The 24,314-nt window shown below is 42.3% G+C and overlaps 1 protein-coding gene across 5 annotated transcripts in view; it reads right to left on the reverse strand.

Annotated features, from left to right (window-relative positions):
- mid2 (midline 2) overlaps positions 1 to 24,314 on the reverse strand; it is a 140,878-nt gene that overhangs the window by 82,367 nt on the left and 34,197 nt on the right. The window contains exon 1 of one of the 5 annotated variants that reach the window (XM_040119701.1): positions 11,373 to 11,578. The exons of 2 other annotated variants lie outside the window; for them this stretch is intronic. The gene's annotated coding sequence lies outside the window, so the exon portion shown is untranslated. Of the gene's footprint in view, positions 1 to 11,131; positions 11,263 to 11,372; positions 11,579 to 24,314 lie in introns of those variants that run through there. 2 more of the 5 variants (XM_040119706.1, XM_040119704.1) reach the window with 2 other exon arrangements.

Genomic DNA, 24,314 nt, shown 5'->3' on the forward strand with positions numbered 1-24,314 from the left:
TGTAGCAACCATGCTCCTGCCTCACTTCACGCTTCTTTCATTATTGATGTGCATTTACCCAGGTGAGAACAAACCCAGGATCAGAACTTGGCAGAACAGCTTATTAGATATTTAGACGCAGCTGAGCATGCTGGAAGGAGGAAAGGATGAAGAGAGGGGGAGAACAGAAGTACTGCTAGCTGAAAAATATAAATCGGTAAGTGGTCTTCAAGCCCACTGGCAAGTGTTTAGGTTGTAAACTGCTGGCACTGGAGATCAGGCTAGTCACAGACTGTGGTCAAGTGAACAGTACCATGTAATTCCTCTCTTCAAATATCTTCTATTCTGTAGCACGCTTAAAGGACTTGGATACACCACTAGTTTAAAACTGATGAGGGAAAGTAGAGATAGATCCACAATCACCTGTCTCCCTAACTTTATTGCCTGGATTTTAAAAGTGAGGTATACTTCCTTCCTATGCCTCAATTTGGCGGCTCAGTTATATTAAGACTCTCATACACAAAGAATATTCTCATTTTCAAAGCCAGCTCACCTTGAACAGTGTCCAAGAGCTACAACATTGACTCAGTTTTATTTTCTGTGACTAAGCTCCACAGAACTCAGCAGTAACTAATATTTTGGAGCGAAACGATTCCTCTACATGCATTGATGATCTTAAATAGGACGACGGAGTGAAAAAAGCACACATATTGTCTTGCCTTGCAGAAAACAAATTTAGTAGTGTTGACAGATGACACCAATTCAGCCTCAATTTTTTCCACATTTTCATCTGAATGTGTGTTTACATACAGTATGTGCATAAGAGCACAGTGCCATGTTAATGGCTTAACTTTTACTGAAATTTTCTATAAATATGCAAATTCACTCCACATCGTGTGAAAAAGCAATCAACGCACCACATTAACAGCAATTTCAGCTTCCGAAAAGAGGATCTTTTCAGCGGGAAATTGCATTCCCGACCCCGTACACCTACATTAGCCTGGAAAGACTCTCAAGGAAACAATAAATTGATGGTATACTGTATTCCTGAAAAGTTTTCCCATTGTGAAAAACAGCTGACAACTTTAAATGCATCATATCTGTGCTCTAAACAAGCAGGCTAACTGATCCATAAGGCGCCAGCCACGTTATCAATAGCTTGCCAAACTGCATGGAACTAATGATCCAAACTGGTGGTATTGAAGAAGCAGATGCCCAGGTCAATACTAAAGTGTGACTGCTCGCATGACAGTTGTCCTTTTTAAGAAACATCTCTGAGAAAAAAATAGCCCAATGTGCTACTGAAATACAATGGATATGTCTACCTGACAATGACTAGAGTTTGGACATTTTTCCTCCTCACCTCCTCACTGAAGTAAGATAAAAAAGCGGTTCCAGGAGGAGAAAAACCTACAGTCTTGCAGCTACAGATTCCAGTGGTGTATGTGGTGATTAAATTTGAGATAGAGGAAAGACAAAGAGTCAAAGAGAGAATGTCTTGGTGGTGAATCTGTATGTCCTTGTGTACTGGTGTGCGTGCTACCCCATGTGCACGCTGTTTCCTAAATCTGCCTGCACTGGCAGCTGGGGTTAAATCTTCCAAACTGTCAGCGCAGCCTGCGAGCAGAGGGAAATACATTTATACGTCTGATACAAAAGATATGAAGGACTCGTTGGAGTTGTCTCGGCTGAATCATCAGTAAACCCCATTACATACAGTCAGAGGAACTAACCTCGTTTTGCGAACCAGTCCCCCCTCCCTTTCTCAGTGGAGGGAGGGAAGAAAAAAAAGCGTGAAATGGCTAAATTAAATCGATGATTTAATATTTTAAACCCTAGATGGATTTTCCATTCCGGCGCCGGTGCCCTCAATGTAAAAGGCCTTCCTGCCACACCTCATGCTGCATGTTGTTGGACCACGTGTGCCAGGACATACACAGGCTGCATTTATCCAGGTGCATATGGACATTTCTCATGGCCATTAAATTACACTGAACTCCATTGAGCTGTCAGCAGTGAGAGGAGGCTGCTTGACCAAAAACTATTATATACCACCTTTCTTGATATTAGTACACAGTCTGCACCCTTGTCCCTAACACAATACATCCAGGAGGGCCATTCGCTACTTCAGCTGTAGTAGATGGTGTCATTAATAAAGGAGGAGGTGTTTGTGATGTGTTACTAGGCTGTTCAGTTATTCATGATGACCCGGTGGCAGGGAGGCACAGACAGAACGAGAGACGTAAAAAAATACAAAGGTAAACCAAAGTAGATGAAAAAACACAGGGAGGTCGGGTGAAATCAGCAAAATAGATCACACACCCAGTGAGAAAAACAAAACGAGCAATAAAAGACACGGAGAGAGAGAGTGGAGAGGGGATGAGAGGTCAGAGACCTTGCCATCAGTGTGACCCCAGGGAGGGGGTTCCTGTCCTCTATCTCGTTCTCTTGTCCTACAAAGTCAGAGCCTTCTATTTATACAGCACTGTAATGTTTGGCATTTCCTTCGAGGGAGGAAGAGTATGAGCCATTGTTTTTCTTGGCTGCTGTTCGATTGGCTCAGCAGGATCTGTGCGTCGCAATGTTAGCAGCTTGTAGTTGTATTTGTTCGACTTGGTTTTATGTATCACTGATAAACCACCAAATTGTATTATCATGAGACAGGCAGACGTTTTTTCCCCCTTTACCCTGTGAAATGTTGATATGAGACATGTTGTAGGTTGCTGACGTGTACAAAGGGAAAGTCTGCAAAGGCAGACCTGAGCTTGCTGATTGCAGCTGCAGCAACAGTGATGTTGCAATGATATGCAACACATAATCGTTGCAAACACAGCCATTTGCAGTACAGAAAGACAAAGAGGAGAACACAGGCAATATAATGTAATATTGGGATTCTTTTGCGAAATTACAGAAAATGAAACGTACGTCCAGTGATGAGTTATGTGAGGTAAGAATAAACAGGGTGTCACGCTGCAAAAATGACACACACACACACACACACACACACACACACACACACACACACACACACACACACACACACACACATATATATACAAATACATATATAAAAATATATGCATCTAAATTTTTAACTTGAAAGCCTGTAGAAAAAAGGTTGCATTTACCTGGGCTAAAATGGAATTACTCTCCGCTACTCAATAACACATTCAGAAAAGTATATGAAGTGGGAAAACAAAAACACACCCCCTCGCCACAGCCCCATAACTGAAGCTGACACAAATCAATAGGTTGTTAGTTAAACAATAGCTGCCCAACATTGCCGGCATTTTAAAAAGAGCCAGTCCCCAGGGCACGGGAAAACCAAAGAGAATAATTGTGAAGGTTAACAATGCCTGCTGCTATATCAATATTGAACAGAACTGATGGCCTGGAGACTGAAAAAAAAACTTCAGACCAAGGGGTTTTTGCTTGAGGCAGGTTTACAAGAACTCCTACTCAATTACTTGGAGTAAAATGGTCAACTTTAGTCGCGCAATTTCCTATTTTAAGGAATAAATAGTGTTACACTATAACCTCCAGCAGGCACTGACAGATAATCTATGTTTAGCAGATGGTTTTAGGAGAATATCAGAGATATTAGATGTAACTCACTATCAACTAGCTAGAGAGGGAAAGAGCCGCTTTTAGAGAGGTGTTCCTTAAAAATACCTGCCGGGGAGATGAGTGTGTATGATGTAAAGTGTGTATGTGTCTGTATGTGAGTGCATGAGTCAGTCGAGATATGAACCATGTTTTTTTTTTTCATCCTCTACCCCCTGACTTTTTGTCTTTGCTCTCTGCTCTGCGTAGCTATGAACCCTCCCAATAATCCTACAAACATCCATGAAGCTCAAAAATCTTTTTTTCACGCCTCCTCCTATTTACACCTACCCTCTCGATCTGTCTCTTTATACTTACTTCTCTCATTCTGGCTTCATTTTCCATGCCCCATCCCTCTATTTTTAACATAACTGCCTCCTGGCCTGTGCTGGCATTAGTATGGTGAGTAGATGTTTTCATAATAGCAAGCTACAGTACATGCCTATCTTAAACGGACCAGAAATAAAGTTACTAACACATTTCTGCAATAATTATTTATGAAAACAAATCTTCTGATGCAGTGACATGTGAAACACGTTGGAAATTCCATTCTTGTGTATTGTTTTTAAGTTATGCATTTTGTAGAATCTTCAATTGCATCCACAGATATTCCATTAACTGTTAAAAATCACAGACCACTGCGAACCTGAAAACAAACTACAACACTACGCTCACATGCCATGATGTTTAACTATACATGTCCAGTATTTACCCCTGCGTCACAGCGCTCCCAGCAACCCCTCCCAGGGCAGAGCTCCACACCTCCATAACCTCTATAGTTTCTGCATCCCCGAGAGAGGAGGTGTGGTACACTCTACCCAGCAGAGAGGCTTCTGGGGTGAGCAGCGTGACGCAGAGCTGGGCCTGATCCCAGGCTCCCGGTGCCATCAGGTGAGATCATGGGAAACACGTGCGTCGCTGTAGGAGTATACACAGGCAGCTGGCTGCCACCACTAGCCTCCCACCACGCTAGTGGTTGGTTGTCTCCTCAGCTCAGCTGCGGCGGTTGGGCTGGGGTGGAAAAGCCCCCTCTTCCTTCCAGTCTTGGTGGATTCTTAGGATTTAGACCCCAGTGTTTTGCGTTTTTGTGTTTTGCACACTTCAGATGAATAGGACAAGCTACAGTAAGCAGTCCATACCATAACCCAAATAATACTTTGAGAGCATTTTTACATTTGGTTATTCAGGTTCAACCTGTCCAATTAAAAAGTGAGCAATGTTTTGCAAACAAAAGGACCGCAAATTCACTTGATTACCAGTCACAGTTTTGAAAGTTAGAATTTTTGGCAGCCAGATAGTCTGAATAAATCACGTGAAGTTTTTTTTCTCACAAATTTAAAATTTTTAATATTTTACTGGTACATTTCAATAGTCTCTCCCCCTTTTAATATCATTCATCTCTGCTTTCCCATGCTTTCAAAGCTCCTCTCATCACCAAATAACCAGGTAAGGATGTTTTGTGCTAATGGAGTCTCATTCACTGATAAAATATTAATAATTTTATTCATAATAGTCTCTTCTCATTGAAATAAGCATCTGCACACTTTCTGAAATGTGCCCCTGTGATATCTAACTGAGACTCACATATTGAGGCATATGAGTGCATTTCAATGTCATCTGAGTTCAAATTATATTTTTTTTACCGCCAGAATGAACTGAAAACAGTGGAGGAAACGCCTCAGAATTCGAATCTACATCTTCTAATGTTCTTGGTGTGAAAACAGCTTTAAAACAAAGGATCATTTTGTGGCCAATGTGCAGATGGGTGACAAATTAAAGCAAAAACCATGCATAAATGAGAAGAAAAACATAGCACATGCGTCCATCTAGGGCACGAGGGGTCACTGAATGGTTTGATGAGTACGAAAATGATGTGAATCATATGCTATGACCTTTGCAGTCACCAGATCTCAACCCAGTTGAACACCTATGGGAGATTTAGGACCAACTTGTCAGACAGTGTTCTCCACCACCATCATCAAAACACCAAATAAGGGAATATCTTTGGAAGAATAGTGTTCATCCCTCCAGTAGAGGTTTCCGGAGACTTGGAGAATCAATGCCAAGGAGCACTGAAGCTGTTCTGGTGGCACGTGGTGGCCGACACCTTACTAAGACACTTTATGTTTGTTTTTTCTTTAACTTGTCACCTGTCTGTATCCGTCCAATAAGGTTTAATCTGGAGAGCTCTCTGGCTAATTATGTTTCCAATGACACTACTCTCTAGCCAGTAGACTTAAGCTGCAGCAGGGGCAATGGCAGACAATTACATTTTAGCCTCATGGGACTCCAGTGCAAACTGATGCCGTGTAATGTTTTTCAAAATGTAGTGCAGTGCAGCCAACGAACCTTCAATGAAGCAAAAATGTGTAAACAATTCACCTGTTATTGTGACAGATCTTTGGATGCTTCTAATCTGGTGCTCCACAAGATCATTTATTTACTGAACTGGAATTGAGTATGTAATCTGTTATCCGTGTATACAACACGTGTAAATCACACTGTCATTAATGTCAACTGAAAAGCTTTGCACTTCTGTTAGATGACACTGAGATGAGACACTGAGAGGGAAAAAAGGAAGACAAGAACAGGGACTGCCAGCAAAAGACAGCAGTGCAATAAATTATAGCCATACTTGTCCTCCCTCATTTTTTTAGTATATTCTGGTCATCACGTGTTTCAGATCAGTGGTTTCCAAACTCGTATTTCTATTTCCTAGGTCAGTGGGTTGTTGAATCTGGAATCAGTGGGAGCTGGAGCCTGAAACTGAAGCCAAGAGTTCTGCTTGCAGCTTACTGGCTTTCACGTTTACTTTTTAGGACTGGACCAGGACATGTTATCTACCACTGCCAGTTTGTCATCTGATCCACTGTGGCCTACATACATGTAAAGTTATAATCTAATGAGCAATGGTTCATATCATGTGATCCATTCCTTGCACTCAGCGTTATAGTAGACAGCATATAGAATTTGGCCTAAAATGTGTTTTACATTAGTAAGCGACCTGAGGTCTATATCCTCTTAGTGGTCCAGAGTGGCACAGTACTGCAGTGGGTCTGTTAACTTCTGGTCCCAGGTTTCCTTCCAAAATAGGCCCACAGTCCATTTTGTTCCCAGCATACATAAGACTTAGTTGCCTTGCAGAAGCCAGCCAAAATCTTGCCAGCTCAGTTTTTGCTCTAAGATATTAGTCTGGAAAACATTCACTGAGGATCAATTGAGAAAAACAGCTGGCAGCTGGACCAATCAGCCAACTGTGGGAAGTGGGTTAGATGATGATGAGAATGCGAATGACATTTGGTTTGCAGCTCTGACTGGTTAAATACTTGCTAAAATGGATGCAAAGCAGTTTAGGGCTAGGATACATTTAGCTAAAGCAAATGTCTTTTGATCCTTGCCAGACCACAGTAAGCAAACTGAACCTCAGGCTCGCTTTAGAAGACTAACAGTTTGGTACACAAGCCTTTACAATTGCGGGCAACTTTAAAAGGTTAATATAAAAACATACAGCCAGTCTCTGGTTTTAAGATCAGAGAGCAATCCCAGTCGAAAACAAAGTTCAAACAACTGTAAGGCCTTCTTTATGTCTTACCATGTTACAGACAGATGTTTAATGCCAAAGCATCATAAGCATAAAATAACATTCATATTGTTTTTGGCCAGATGGAGACATTTAAGCATGTGGTAACTACATGACTACTTTTTACTGATCTACATGCAGTGTTAATGTATATTAACATGGAGACAGGCTATGCCTCTCTTGGCAGGGACCTTCACTGCACTCTGTGCAATGAGGAGATCAAGGGAGTCTGGAGACAAAAACAGGAGGCAATCTGTCACACTATACATTCATCCATGCTATGTCTACCTCAACTCCCACATTAATTCCCTTGATCAAGTCTATATCACATAGAAAACCATGTCCTCTGATGAATATTCCCTGCCAAGACTCGGCAATCTATTTGTTTCATTCAGTTTCTGTATATCCCATCACTAACTACTACTGCTTTCGCATACATATTTCATACATAATTTCAAGTGTGTTTTAGTCATAATAACTGCGGGTATAAAAGTGTGTCATTTTTTTGCTGCAAATAAAATTGTATCTGATTTTTGTTTAACCAATATACATAAAATGAAGACATTTACCTAGAGTACATGCTGTCGTCTGCCACTCAGGCTGAACTGTCAACAGGATGGGTCTCTTGTGAAACAGTGGCTGGTCGGGGCTCAGGAATGTAACTGCTGTTCCACCTGTTTTGACAATTCCCATTTAACATAGCTACTAGCCATACAATCGCCTTTGCTGTGTCAACACTTCTCGTTAATATGAATATTATTACAGATCCCTGTGGTTTTGTTGCAGTTTTTAATACTTTGATATGTATATATATTTTGACAAAGAAATTTCTGTCCGTACATATGCATTGGCAGCTGCTCTAAACAGCTGGCAACACCCTGAAGAGCATTCAATACTGTGATTATGCTTTCTTCAATGCTCCCAACACATCACTTTTGTGCCCACCATAAAAGCATTACCTCTGGGGCATTATTGCTATTATAAAACAAAAAAATAAAAAGAATTATATTTCGTCCCTACCACAATAACACAAACACTGAAACCTAACAGCATATTTAAACAAAGGTCTTCTTTCACTGATTTCGGCCCAACATTCTTTGACACAGAGTGGTTTTCTCAGCTCATTTACAATCCGTATGTGCACAAACAATATGGCCGTGGGTAAAAAACTCAGGAGGCCGCGGTTTATTAAAGGGGCCGTTTCTGCTAGTGGTTGAACAGTTGAGTAGAATTAGTGGAATTGCTGTGGTTTAGATTTGTTGCAGAAAGCTGGAACACTGTGACGAATGGTAAGGCTGGAAGCAGAGGGCAGGGATTTTAAAACATCAGGGGTGCAGATTCATGGCTTCTCTTGGTATGTGCCTCGGCTGCATGACACTAACCACCTCAGTGAACACACACACACACACACTATGATCTTTGGCGGTTCCTCCTTTCATCGGGGTCAGATGATGTTGTGTCCTAATAAGTATATTACTGGCAGCAGTACCAACTTCAAATTTTCAGGTCGTTTTAAAGTTTCATCGAGGTAAATGGAAGAATTTCAAGAACTTTTAATGCTGTTTGGAATTAAAGGTATGACTTATTTCAACTCCGAAATGAAAATGAAATAAAGTCGACTCAGATTACATGTCTGCCTGACTAGGCTTATGTCTAAGATGCTGAGTATTAGACTATATTTAAGTCTTGGAGGACTTTTGACGACTTGAATATAGGTGGAGAAAACAATATAATTCATGATCTGATATAAAAATAAGACGCCAGAGGCCAATCAGAGATATTTTTAGACAATCAGCGCTGTGGGAAGTGAGAACAAAATCAGATCAATTACATGTCTGCTGCTGTTTTCTTCTGTTTAGTGACCCGTTGTGCTATGTTATTAACACCCTTTTATGGTCAGATTGTTGCCATTGGACAAACAATGTTTCTTTGAAGCTACCACTTTCCCCTTAATCCCCTTGCTGTCCTCGGTGAATAGAAAGAACTTTACGCACAAAAGGTCAAAAAAAATATCCGTTAATAGCAGGTAAAGCAGACACAAAACAGTGAGCTCGGTAATGTGCCTTGGAGCAAAGGGTACAACACCCACCCTTCCTCAGAAAGGGGAGAGGAGAGAGACTCGTGAGAGTCGGCTGGAAGGAGAGAGGAAAGAGACGGATGATTGATGCATGGATAAACCAAGAGAGAGAGAAATGAGAGACACTAGAAAGGAGAGGGAAGGAGGAAATGTAGGAGGATGAGAGAGAGACAGAGAGAGAGGCCACAGGAAAACAACCCTAAAGATAGAAAAAGACAGTCAGGGAAGAGAACGTATGGCTTTTGAAGGTGTGAGTGGCAGCCTAGAGCATTGACTCCGTTTTTGTCTATTTGAGATAGAAGCATACAGGAGTGTAATCGGCCTGATGAGTCATGACGTGTAATGGTATGAGACAGGGTAGCTCAGGGTAAACTGCTTCTACAGTGCACTTATAGGACATGCACAGGGCTGATTGGGTTTGTGCTTCTAGTTCCCGTTATCGTGGTTTCGCTTTGCTCGAAACAGCTGGTACAGGCAGAGAGAGAAAGAGCGAGGCAGAGCGTATCGGTCTTGAAACGGGATTTAAGATTCAGCAAAGAAGCCCTGATTTAAGCAAAAGTTAGAGCCAAATAAAAAACAGCAGCTACTCGAGATGTACTTAAGCCTGGCAGACACTGCTCTCATAACAAAAGTGTTGATCTTCCCTGTTAACGCTACCCAACCCTCCAGCATACAGAAGTATTCAACAAGCACGCTCCTTCAATACTGTAGGCTGAGCTCAGCAGGATGGTCAGAACTCAGCTGAGTTCAGTGTTTGGCCGTTCGGCACTGCATGAGATGAATTATGTGTGGTGACAAATTCTGTGCACCTCTTCCCAATTTGACAGGGTATTATTTCTTGGGCACTGGCTTAGTTCAACGCTACTCAGTGGCAGATTTGTTTTTGATATTGAAGTCGGGGTTCATTGCTTCAAATGAGCTGAAATCAGAAAGGAAAGACTGTGGCTTCATCCACGTAAAGATGAAATATGTGTTTCTGCCAAAGAATAAATTATTCGTTGAGGCTGTCAGTTCTTCAGGCGTTGTAAAATGTCAAAATTGAAAAAGAAACAATCATTTAATTAACGTTAAAAAGATATTGCACAACAATCACATTAATACTCCTAAGAGCATAAAGGGAATGTTTCTGTGATACGTTAGCAGAAAATGAACATTAGAGTCACAACAAGTTCACTGTTTTTTTTAATCAGACAGACCTGAAATGCTACAAAAATGATACAAGAACAGTTAAGGTTACTGCTGTTTTTAGGAAGAATGTCGACCAAGCTGGACAGTATGAAGATGCTACAAGGGTATGCACGATTCCTAAGAAAAGCGAGATCAATTGTAACGTACAGCTGTAGTAGCAGCGGTGCCTGTGTTCCAGGGCACAGAGAGCCTACAGCTCCCCATCTGAGCCCGTAAAAACCCTAACATAAGCAGAGGGAGACGCGCGCATGTTAAAAACTCTTCCACATGCTTTGCAGCCACACATGCACCTCTCTGCTGAATCATTCCAGTAGCAAGAAACCTGCGATCCTCTGCGCAGCAGGGGTTACCCACACTAGGGCTTGTGGCCAGCCTGTGGTCTTATGGGAGTTGCGAGGGGGGGACTTCGAAAGCAATATATAGAGCAGGTTTAATTTCACTATATTTCACTGGGAGTGATCCCGGTAAGAAAAACACAGTTTTAACGCAGCGTTTCACTCCCAAGACCACTGTCTCTACCAGAGGCTGTTATCTAATTTGGTAGTCTACTACATCAACAACACAAATCTGTCCATATATGGCAGAGCATCAGATGGGGTCCGCGTGTCTTCATTGTTTTCACAGACATCTAAACACATGACGAAACCCTGCCCACAGAGGACCAAGTGTGTAGCCTAAGTTTGAGCATCGTACCGGCAGCCTACCTCAGACATGTTCGTGCGCGTTTGACCCGGGTCCCTTCCAGTGAAAGCTAAGGGCAAACACGTCAAGAGAAAATCCCAAGCGGACTGTGGAAAACAAAAACGAGCAACGGCTCACGTTTCCACTCCCGGGCGCTTCCCTCGCCCCCTGCGTGTCTGAGCGCTGCCACAAACCTGAACCCCACGCAGCCAGACCGAGCCCAGACACCTCTCAGCGCGGAGGGGAGGGGTTTCAGACACCTACCAGCTTTACATGCCGAGCACTCTTTTCTTCTGTCATCTTGAAAGTAGCCCGAAATGAAGTTCGAAGAAACACGGCAGAGGTGGACAGAGGTTGGAGGGAGGTCGATCCGAGCCGGGGTACTGTGGAGGACTCCCTCTCCCCGAGCGGGTTCCACATGCGGCGCGGCGCGACGCAAAAAAAATAAATAAAAAAATAGCAGCCCGGTGCGTTCAGTCAGCGGGGCTGCACCGCTCCGCTGGCGACGGCTCCCAGGCAAGCGGAATATTCAACTTTGGAAAAAAAACGAGAGAGGGAAGAGACACACTGAGAGAGAGAGAGAGAGAGAGAGACCTCAGCCAGACAATCACAGGAAAGCGGCTCCTCCTACCCATAACACACAAAAAGCAAAAACCAGCAGATAAAGAGGCTTCAGTGCGCTCAGCTGAACAGAGCTGCGCACGTTGTTCAAAATAGTAACGCACTGTTACTGTGCCCCCCCCCCCCCAAAAAAAACAAAAACAAAACACATTTCATGTGTAGGCTCCTTTGGCGGCAGACTACACGCTAAAGTACACACACTACTTCAGACCGTTTATTGGATCCGAATTTAAATCCGAGGGCGAGCTGGGTGATGACAACTATAGACTTCATTTGGAAAAAAAAAAAAAAAGTTAACTCGTCACCGTAGCAACCGGCGCTGCCGCCCAGAAACAAGGGTCAGAGGATGAGGTCGCATAGGCTTTAAGTCACCTCAACACATGACCACATGACAGCAGTTTTTTCCAGCCTGGATGATGAATGAATTCATGACCACAATCGCTCTGCGTGTTCATACTCTGGAAACTGATGCAACCCTGGGTAATAAAGCAGGCTTCAGATATTAAAACTTCATGAGTATCAATAAATAAAACGGGGAGGTAACACCATGTTAACCTGCAAAAAAGGCCCAGAGGCGGTAATTAGAAAAATTCATGGATTTAAACTTAAGGAAAAGTGGTTTATAATAATGGCAATATCACACTTTAATTTCTTGGATTAATTACACGATTGGGTGTGTGTGTGTGTGTGTGAGAGTGTGTGTGTGTCTGTGCGTGCGCCAAGTAATGCCGTGTGTTTTACTGTGTGTAATACTATGTGACACTATTAATCATATTTTTATTGTAATATTAATTTCATATATCTACAGGATATCACAAATACTGGAGACTTACAGTACAAAAATACATCAGAGAGTCGTGGTAACTATGTTCTGCAGAGGTACTATCTGCTGCTTTGGTGTGTGTGTGTGTGTGTGTGTGTGTGTGTGTGTGTGTGTGTGTGTGTGTGTGTGTGTGTGTTTGGAAGCAACGCAGAGGTTGAGAGGTGTTTCAGAGATTTCCAGATTCCATTTCCAGACTGCTCTAGACTGCTACGTGTTGTTGCTGCTCTCTGCCAGCCCGTCCTGCACCTGTCTGACCTAACAATGTTTGTAATACTGTTTCTTCCCGGTGCTGCGCTCTCTGCGTTGGGGGCCACTTGTGCTCTGGGAACCTTGTAATGACAGACCGATGCGAAAAGTAGTCAGAGTAATGTAAAATGGATGGAAATGTTACTCAGAACTGTTCATACACTGCTCTAGGCTGCTCCGGGGTTTAGAAAGGTTCAAGTAAACCAGTGTTCACTGAGCTCTCTTTTGAGGCATCATTGATAGTTTTAAGAGATCAACGGTCGGCCGGATTATTGGCTGACACTTATGTCGTACAGTCAGATTTCTGAACTATTAAAAACCTGATTCTGATAGTCTACCACTGAGTCAGCTGAACCTACAGTGTAGAAACAATCAGTGGCAGGAAGGTATAACACAGTTGGTCGGCTTCTGCGGGTAAACGGCGGCAGACAAGGTGTGGCCCTGACAAACAGGTGTGCTCTTCGACCATCAACAAGAGCCTCCACAAATTGTCTGAGAGTCTGTCTGTTTATTTAAGCTCACTGTTTACTATATTTACCGGTCTGTTTATATTGAATATATTTGCAAACACAACTATCATGCCCTTTCTTGTCTTGATAACTGTTTGTGGGCCCCCTCTTTACCAATCCCTGTCCTCCTGTCTACAGCAATGTCGGCCTCCCAGTGTGCGAATCGTCCTACTGATCTGTTCCGAGCTGCAAAGTGGAGACAATTTGTCATCTGTCTATCTGCTGTGCTTATTTTGCCACCAAGATGCTGGAAAATCTTGTTACCGTGACGCCAAGGTGGTGTTACCTTAGGAACAGGTAGTTTATTTCAGTCTGATCGCGGAAATAACAAACATCACCAATTGTGCGCCAAGTCAAAGAGCGTGGATCTTAATTGCAGCTTTCAAAACGGTATGCTTTACTCTAGAAAAAAAGACATTATTTTACAAACAAATAGCAGTAATTTCGTATGGTTAAATCTGGTTTACCGGTGATTAACATTGTACCTGCTGTCATAAAAACATAGGATCATATGGTTTAAGATGAATTTTTATAATATGCTGTAGACTATAGTATAACAGCTTTCTCATCTACACTCTCTACAGTGAATTTTCACATTTTTTCTGCATGTGATTACAATTTATTAAAAGAACACTTTTTTCCCAAGTACAGGGTTAGAGGAAGCTACAAGTGAGTATTAAACTTAAATTCCCAGTGGGGGTATTTTGGATTTTGATACGTCTTTTGCAATTTGAGCAGAATGGCTGGTTGACTGACTGCACATCCTTAGCCTAGCTCCAGCCCCGGGCATCCATCAGATATCCTCACCGAGCACGTGGACATCTGAGTTTGGTGAACGGCAGTCGTCTCCTCTGAAGTCAGCTTCAGCGTCCAGCACTCTAAATGAACTCAGCAATTTGTGGGCAGGACAGGACTAATTCATGTTTACTCGGAGTGTGTGCAAAGCAGCTCTTTGCTGCTGTGCTGCGACTGTTCAGAGGATTGCTAGTGACATTTTGATAGGAGCCATAGTTTCTCAGTCTGGCTTTAGCCACTGAGACTCACTTGCTACTGCAGCACTAGCTGGCTGTTATATCGTACTTCTATGTTAGTTTACTGCATGCATTGCACCCTTTTAATTATGGATGTGTACTTGAGCCGTCAGTGCTTTGCCAACTATTTTGCTGCCATGCCTGCTGCTTGCTTGAGAGCTATGCTACTTTCTGTGACTTGCTGCTAGAGCTGGATCAACTTTTCATATAGCATTTAAAAGGCCCAGAACCTGTATGCTTTTAATCCGTGTTGTCATTGTTACTCCCCACTCCCTGCTGTGCTGAGTTTGCCGCCTCTTTGTGGGAAGTGACGCCAGTCACAGCATAAACACCAAATATCAATGCTATATGTAGTCTACATTTACATAAAAGCCTAATCAATTCCACATGAATTGGCTGACTAATACCCTATTTCACTGATTGAATGAAATCAGTGTTGGGCTTAAGTTGGGAATATCAATTTTGCAAGCAATGGTTTCAATTGTCTCAACACCTGAATGATTCTTAAATAGAAGGTCACTTGGTAAAAGATTGATTTACTTTGGCAGATGTTGCCAGGAAACTTTAACCAGTCATAATTTTACGCTGGCCTCATGTCGATGATATTACTGTACCTGTGCTGTAAAACTCACTGAAAAGTGTGATGAATACTTATGAAAGACAAAAGGGCCAGTGACAGAATGAGGACAAGCTGGATGAGTGTTTACTGTGGACAGTAAACACTCCGGCCACTGGAGACTTGGCCTCTCCATTGTGCTACTGTGGCCCAGGCATGGGGCACATTACATATCAAATTACCATCAGTGCCAGTACCTAACAATGTGTGTGTGTGTGTGTGTGTGTGTTTGTGTATTTGTCTGTGTAACTCTAACAGACACACACACACACACACACACACACACACACACACACACACACACACACACACACACACACACACACACACTCACAAGTGCACAGTTGCATGACAAATCACTAACACAACCAAACAGTATGTGTCCAAGGGAAATGCATCAGCTCCTCTTTTCCTCTTTCCTTTCCCAGCCCTCAGTCCACAGCTCATCAGGGACTTACTGTAAAGCAGCAACATGAAGTGATTGGGAAAAACAGTCACTACAGCGACATAAAAAAAACCCCCAAACCTTTGCTCCCTTCAGAACATGCCTTTTCTTGTAATTGTGGTGCGTTAATGTAGGCGTTGCTCAGTAGCTGTGGCAACTATTTTGTTTTACTTCAGTTTTCTGAACTGTAATTATTATTTCTTTGACTACAACCACCCACTGTTAAACTAACCCCGTTTAGATTGCTTGGAGTTCAAATCGTCCTCTCTGCAGCCAAATTGGGTTGTCAACTCTCCGCCATCGTCACCATACAGTTGTTGTTGAATTATTTGCTCGTTTTAGCTTGAACAACATTTCATTTTCAATCAGTGCGACGCGTGATTGTCACGCGGTGCATTCAGTGAAGAGGCCCAGGCCCACGCGAGTACACGCAAGGCAGACAGCTGCAGTAGTGCTGTTTTGTTTTTTTTCCCCCACAATTGAATATTAATATTCAAAAGCAAGGGTCCGTCAGTGTCAAATTGGTGGCAGGATCAAATATATAGTTGGTTTGAGAAAACTAGATTGGAGCTGAGAGTGTAAACCAAAGTGACGACATGGTGACCCCTAGCTTATGAAATAACACCCCTGTTGAATGTATGTGTGTGTGTGTCTGCGTGTGTGTGTACGTGCGTGCGTGCACGTGTGTGTCTGCGAATGTGTGTTCAGCAGAGGGAATGCCCAGACTTTCTTATCATAGTCACATTTTCCTTCTTCACCCTCTGGCCCCATACCAAGACAGGATGGAGCCGAGCACAGGCTGTCCATGGACAAAGAGCCAAATCCAAGGAGTGACTACTACTGTGTTTATTTGTACACAACGAGAGAGAGAAAAGCAAACCAAAAAAATCATTGAAAAAATGTCCACCTTCCACATGGACTAAAATTTATTTAAACCAAATGATCATTATAACTGCATTTTACCTTTACAACGTCACTTGCCTGGACTTTAAAATGTACTTTGACAGGTATAAACAGAGATTTTAACTGTAAGTTCAGCTTTTATAGCCCATTAACACTATTTGTCATAATTACAGTGCTTATCTAGCCAGCAACATGTCTACACCATAATTTATATTAGATAATACAGTGACATTATACAAGTCAGATGCATTTAGGCGCTTTGGGGCGCCCCATTAGGATTAGCAGACTAAAAACATGCACAACCAATTTGTCAAAATGAGCTAGATGTCTGATGGAGACTAGAGCTTCAAACAAAAAGTCAGTCTGTTCATTTTGGGAGGATCTTACTATACAGTACATGTATTTTATGTTAAACTATTGAAATACGCTATAATCTGTCACTGATACTAGAATCTTGAGTTATTGCAGTTGTCTTCCCTCAACAGAGCCATAAAGAAGTTAAAAAATTAAAATGGAAAAAAGCAGATAGACAAATTTATTTGTAAAATTAATCAAGCGTACATCCAAAACTGCCAACATACAGCAGCACAGAACGGCAACACTTCCCAACAAGCGTCCCCTTTGAGAGCCAAACCAAAGTTTTAGGATAACACTGTAACACTTATGCAACTTCAATCTGACAAGCTTTCATATTACGATGGCCGCATGAAACCTTTAAAAGGAATCTGGAGTCAAATCCAGCTTTAAAAACTTGTTTCCATAATGTCACGTTCATGTTTTCTGCTTGAGCAGCTGCCTGCCTTGGGAACACGCAGCTTGTCGTCAGCTGTCACAGTCTGTTGGATCATGGGAACTGATTTTTTTTTTTCATCTAACGATGCAACAAGTTGAGTTTTGGTTCACCATAATGCTGGTGGCCTGGTAGCACCAGACTGTATCACAGTTTAGCAGAGTGGTTTGTTTCCACAGGCGTGATGATGACTCGTGTGTATGTGCTGCATTTAGTTTCAAATGTAGCCCAACTGAGACACATAGAAATGAGTTCTTAACAGTTAGTGGGTCCCACCCTGCTCTTACATTACCTCGGTACTGATGTCCATCAAAAAGCCTCTAATATATGTATTTAATTTTAAAGCGGCCCAAGTGAACTGCCGAGGTGGATTTAAAAAAGGCTCACTAAAAGAGTAGCATGAAGCTTGAGATGTACAGAAGACAACCCATTTGTCTGTCTGAACCAGGCTTCGCGGACAAGCGAGAGGGCAAGATGTTGGATTTATTAGTACACTGCTACATTATCTGATGGCAGCCCACAAATGACTTACATCATTTCTTCCATCTCAAGTCCAAAAACCCAAACCAGAGTACAACCACAGAAACGTTATATATAAGAAAACAAAACTGACAAAGAAAACAGAAGACTGAGATACAAATGACTGACATTAAACTGTATAATATCTCAGGATATGTGAAGCTCCTACTTCTCTCTTAAAGTCGTTCTTTACGGCACAGCCTTTATTGTCTAAATTACAGATATATTAACATATGTAATTTTTAAGGAGAAAACTAAAAAAAAAGTATTGAAAGTCTAGTCAATTTGAGAGTGATGTCAGTTTTCAGTGTTTTGGTTTGTGGCACTGGCACTACAATTCTGATTACATTTGGATCACGGATCAGGCCTTTAAAAGACAGTCCAAATTAGAGTGGTGCTTAGTATTGGTCAATTATACAGATATGGTCAATTATGTAAAATGAGTATCTCATATCCTCTGGGTACCACGGATGTCGTTTAGGATTACAGACATTTGCAGTTGGCTCACTCACTTTATCTCCGTCACAGTGGATCAATAGGGCCTTCCTGCTTAGCACTTATAATTTCATTTCCCCCATGAAAAAGACCTTATGCTTCCTCGCAAGGCTTGGCTGCTAAAACCTGGGACTCTGCACATTCCTTTATTTGTAGCCTCAATAACACATAGCCACCCGTGTGTTAAAACTGAGTGGTTCTCAGACAATCAGGGGAAATGAAGGGAGGCTGCACTGGGGTCAGTTTCGATGACAGGGGACTGGAGGAGAGGTGCTCAACGTGGTGATCAGTCACTGTATATAGTGCATGTGCGCACACAGTATCACTCACACACACACACACACACACCTCCCTAATGGCACAGGTTGCACAACAAAGTCCCGCAGTGAACGTTTATTACATAACCCACAACACAACCGCAGCCCCACGCAAAACAAGCAAAACAATGAGAGTGACATCAGCTGAACTGAGATAATCAGATCTGACACTGCAGCGTTGGAATTAAAGCCTCCCTTGTGTAGAGTGGATAACATTACTGGTTGTTGGTTAGCAAAGCGTATGTATCCACGCTGCTACTGCAGCAAAAAGGCAGGCAACAGAAGTGGGAACGGTAGAGAGCCTGAGAGGGAGAATGGAGACATAAAAAGCAAAAACACGGAGGAGGGATATGGAGAAATTTGGGTCAGACAGAGAAAGACAGGGAAAGCTCAATGTAAATCAGAATGTGTAAACATGTACAGGCCTAATCTCATTATCCCTCATCCTCCTGGGCCTATGATCAGATGCTTGATTAAAGCAGGAGATGAAAGAAGAGAGGTAGAGGACAGAGATGTTGGGAGAAGGGGAGGATAGGAGATACAGGATGCTCCAAAAGATAGATTGAGTATCCCGTAGAGGAGAAATAGATAGAGATTGAAAGATAGTATAGAGCAGGCAACATGTGTAGTAAAAACCCTACAGTGTATTTTATACTAGGTGTGCAGAACTGACTAACATAACCAGGGGTATGGCAAAATTAAGAAATACTAGAATATTACAACAAGCAAAGATCTTATGTTACATTGCATGACATGACTACACATTCATATGTGACACTATTGAAATTACTGCACCTGTGGACTATATGAATGTGAGCAAGAGTCATATTTGTGTGACAATGTGATAGATTGTGGGTATCGTAATCGCAATTGGACGATAAACATCAAAATGACTAGTTTGAAACAGCAACTTTACTTTTTAAGCGTATTTATCATCATTGGCTAGAGCATACGCCCAGAATGCAAGAGTTGAATCCAGATCAGAGTGGAACCTGTATTTCATCCATCCCCTCTCAGTCCTTCATTTTCCTGTCCTTCTTTCAACAAGTCCTATCTAGTAAATGATGACCATTATCACGCATTTACAGTTAAAGATCAAAGTGATGCTGATCACCACATGTCCAGTGAATTTTTATGTAAATTTCTTATTTTTTCTGTAAGAAGAGAAGTGCCAATAGGAAAATATCTACTGTAACATATAGTAGTGTAGTAGTAGTAGTAAAAGGATGATTTATGCATACTTTAGACCACAGGGATAGGCAACTGAAAAACCCCCAAACCCCCATCTTTCCCTCAATATATTATTCATATTCAGCACTGATTGCATGTCCTACTCGCTTTCTTTAAATTGCATAATTCTTGGTTCAGCAGCAAATTACCTCATGACTTTTTAAAGGGATGCCAGTCAACTTTGTTGCGTGTGAAGCTGAAAATAATTCGGCTTGACCTGAACATCGCCCTCCGGCTGTCCTGAGTACCTACGAGGTAGGGGTGTGGTCCTACTCAGTCACTTGAGCATGAGGAGCTTTGAAAGGAGGGTGTGGCTGAAGTGACTGGAGGCTCCTTGGAAGACGGTGCAGTATGTGTGTGGACAAGTCATTTACATGACTGTCAAAATCCAAAATTCTGCATATTTACTGCTAATCATTGTTGCCTGAGCAAGCATAGTGCCAACTTTGAAAAACTCATTTGGTACGATGCTGTGTCAGGGCACCGGCACCGTGACGGTGCAGAAGTAGCAAAGCTTAGCTAAGTCCTTTTCTCTTCTACCCTGATTGCCGTAAAACTAATCTAACAACTCTTGTTGTTTGCTCATATGTTGTCGGACGGCCTTGTTGTGCAATCTTTAGACTGACATTGCTGCAATGGATAAGAACTCCTAATGCTTTGTAAATATGTTTACTCATTTGCCACAGGATTGTTGCTTGCTTTGAAACTTCACTCCCTTTCATTTGTGCCTTGTGCTGCAATTTCATTTCAGCGTGCTACTGGAAAGAAAGGGGCCCCACACAGATACAATGCACGGATACAATGCAATCTGTATATTATAAAGATTCTCAATCTGCTGAGATAGAGAGTGTAACAGTGGATATTAGCATCAGTAGGGGCATTTTTTTTGTATCGTGCTACCTAGACTCCAGACATGGTAAAAATGACAAAAGGACTGCAAATACAGGTGTACGCTAACAATTTGCCGACCCTCATTTCACACATAAACCACAGCAGACAAAGCTATGATAAAATGGATGCCTTTATTTCTCAATAAATTCACTAGAAACTGTTACAGCAGCAGAGCTTGTTTGAAATGAACCTCATTGGACTTTGGCCGACCTTTAAAACCGCATTTACAACCCAGACGTCATTCCGCAGTGGAAATTTTCCCTTGATATATACATTTTCTAAATGAGTAGAAAATTGACACAAAAAAAAATTAAATCAAGTGTCCCCAGTTATTGAGTGTATGCAGTAATGCAGTGGCATTTCACACTTGAAATATTTTCTCATACTGTTAGAGCAGACACCATGAAATAGCCTATAAAGTAAAGGTGTTGTCAAAAACACTGACTCTGGGCTGCTTTAAAAACTGCATGCTGTGCTGTTAAAGTGCTGTTACGGTAACTGTAGCCACATCAAAAGACTTCAGGTGTTGGCAAAAATGTCTCAAGCCTTGTTCTCCTGGCCTGCTCCCCCTTAACTTTTCTTCCCCTTTTGTCTTGATCTCCTTTTCTCCCTTTATTCTGTAAAATGCTGTGTTCCTCCCTAACCTTTCTCCAATATCTATTCACTAATATATACAGTACCTCAATCCTTTTGATTATTTCCTGCTGATTCTCTGATTCAGTTGTTCTTTATTGTCTTCACACCTCCACCTCTGCAGCCTTTCCTTCACGCTTCTTGCTTATCGCCCAGCTCATCCTGATTTCCCTCGCTCAACTTTCCCCCGTCACCCCCCCTCTCTTCTTCCTCCTCCTCCTCCTCCTCCTCTTCCTCACTCAGAGGAAGAGCATAGCTCTTCATCAAGCAGATGTCAGGAATCTGTCGGAGTGCAGGCCAGTCTCGGTGTGATTGATTTTTGGCCCACCTGCGTCTTTAGTAATGACCAACTGTCAGTTGTTTTACTGCCCACACTGCCCCCCCCCCCTGTCACTGCAGCATCCAGAGGCAAAATCTCTGAGCTCAGACCTACAGTGCATTATCTAGCCTGTCTTCAGACAGGATTTGTGTGTGTAAACTATACAGCCAGCCTTTCTACCCTGCAATCACAGCGGAGAAGGTTTTCAAGGATAGTTATTTTATAGAAACCAATTGTTGTGCATTCTGATAGCGAGGGCGATATCTCTTTTACGCTTAAAAAGTTTTCAATTATTCCCAGGCAATGAGTCTTCTGACAGAAGCTAATAAATGTCTGTTTGGATTTGCAAGTAGGATGCCATGTTTTGATTTGGTCTGGTAACGGCTAGTAAAACAGTTTGGAAGGTTGAGGCCCGAGAGTGTCTCGAGTGGAATGACATGCTACCTCTGAAGCTCTGCCACATACTGGAGCACTGGCAAGACGCAGTTCCTGTGTGGCAGGCAAGTCGCTCTTTAACTAGAGACTCAGCATGTCTAATTGATTCGTTTGAAAAGAAGAAATTTGTGATTTATCAAAAAACAAAATACTTTAATAGGTGAACGTTATCTCCACGTGGTATTTTCTTGAAAGAACACGTTTTCCTCAAGATCAGACTCCTTTTTTGCATAGACAAGAATGTTGCTTATTCTGTTCAATGAGCCATATGTTTCGATGTGAGCGGCTTGCTCACGTTGTAGTAAACTGATAAAACAAATCCAGACTAAGTAGGACATCAATCCTGACATGTTTGGGCACTGAAACTGAATAAGACATTTAAAGTTCACCTTTAGGGATAAAGTCCAATGGATTTTGCTGAGGGCACAAGATGTTGCTTCCCTCAGCTAAACTCAAACCTTAGTGTGACCCCAAGACATCAGATGATGAAAACATGTCAGGAACACTTTCAAAGAACTCCTTCATATGTCCTGGTGGCCTCCAGACTGAGTAAGGATATATGAGCGGCACTTCAACCTGGAGGACGAGTGAAAGAAGAGGCGCATCCCTTTCCCTGCCTGCACTCACCTGGACGCCAAGCTTCTTTGATCATCTACAGAGGCCAGGTGCCACTTCTGCATCTGGAGTAAGGGCAAGTCTGAAGACCCTACTCTGTCTCTACTTTCTGTTGCTGTTTGTCTCTGGTTATCTTTCCTTCACTCCCCTCAATGCCTTCCTTTCTCTCCTCCCCTTTCCCTCTTTCTCTCCGTCTGCCTGCCAGGAATAACTGAGTGCCCATGGAGAGCAGAGATGCAGCAGAAGGCATCTTTGAAAGAGAGCTCTGGCTGCAAACCTTTCATCTAGTGCTATACCTGGCCAAGGCAGGCTGCAGGGTACCTCAGCTGTCAAAAGGCATAAACCAGAGGAAGGAGGCGGGATGAAACAAGAGAAAGGGGAGGGAAATGAAATGCAAAAAAAACCCAAAAAAAACCCGTCTATCTAGTATTAATTATCTATTTATGCTTTTCCCAGGCGCAAAAAAGAGGGAGGAAATGAAGATGAGTGAGAAACAGACATTAGAGGAAAAAGAGGGAGAGCAGAGAAGGGGGGAAGCAAAATTAGAGAAGAATGATGAGGGCCAGAGAGACTCTTGTGGCTCATAGAAGAGAGCCAATTTACAAAGTTCCTGCTAAGGCAGCTACTTGGTTCTCCTCCTGTCGCCTGAAATATCACTGTCGAAGACAATATCAGTCCAATATCATTGAAAGTGCTTAAGAGTAGCATTTCGGCCCTTTTGGATTAGTAATCATAGAGAAACAACATGGGAAAAAAAAAGAGGTGGATGACATGCTACAAACATCATGCACTGGATTATTAAGTAAGGAAATGGTGATATGGCATGCTCCTTACTTAGCCATCTGAGCATGTTCTTTGTCTTTGAAAAGGTTGCAAACATCATGCCAAAGTATGGGAGTGCACTGAAATGACGGCTGTTCATTCAAAGCCTCGACTAAGTGCTGCATGGAACATCACAGCTTTGGCAGCGTTGCTGTCTACATTATCTCGGCCACTGCTTGGTCTGTTGCATCTGCTGCAGAGTGTGCTTCCTTGACAGGCAAAGACTCAGTACTTCGAGAGTGTGTGATGTGCATCGGCAAGGGGCAGGCAGAGAGAAGGGGGAAGTTAATGTGTGTGTGTGTGTGTGTGTGTGCTTGTGTGTTTGTATTTTTGAGCGCCTATGTGTGTAAAATCCCTCTGAAAATCTTCTGCTAAAAACAGGCTGCATGCTTCTTTTGGGAGGGCACATAATAACTCAAAAGTCTCCCACTGACACAGGCTGTCTATAACCGTGAAGGACTGTGAGTTTGACAAATGGTTTCTCTCACAGCTGTCTACCTTTGTAGGTTCTGCATGGGAAAAATCACGCAGGAATGCTGCAAGGCAGGTCTGTCCTTAGTCCTAAATTCCATGTCTGGGAACACAGACAAGGATCATTACCGAGTCCAACCGTGTGGTTAAGGCTGACAAAATGCTGTTTACCTCAGACATGGCCGACCCTCTCAAATGTCTCGTGGAAATTCGTCTTTTAAGTCAACAGGTATTTAAAGTGTAATCTGTACTTGAGAGTCCATCATTAAAAGCAAACAATGCTTGTCAATAGGCAAAAGCCTAGCTTCAACTATTTTTAAATAATCCCCCAATCTAGTTTTTTATAGCCTCTTTTTCTGTCTGTTCCTCCTCCCTTTTGCATCAAAGACAACCTTGATCAAGTACAAATTAAATGTAAATGCTTCACATCAAAGACAAACAGTGTAACCCTGAGAACCAAACCATTAGTCATTAG

The sequence above is a fragment of the Xiphias gladius genome, chromosome 23, assembly GCF_016859285.1.
Source record: "Xiphias gladius isolate SHS-SW01 ecotype Sanya breed wild chromosome 23, ASM1685928v1, whole genome shotgun sequence".
In the NCBI taxonomy this organism is placed as follows: Eukaryota; Metazoa; Chordata; class Actinopteri; order Istiophoriformes; family Xiphiidae; genus Xiphias; species Xiphias gladius.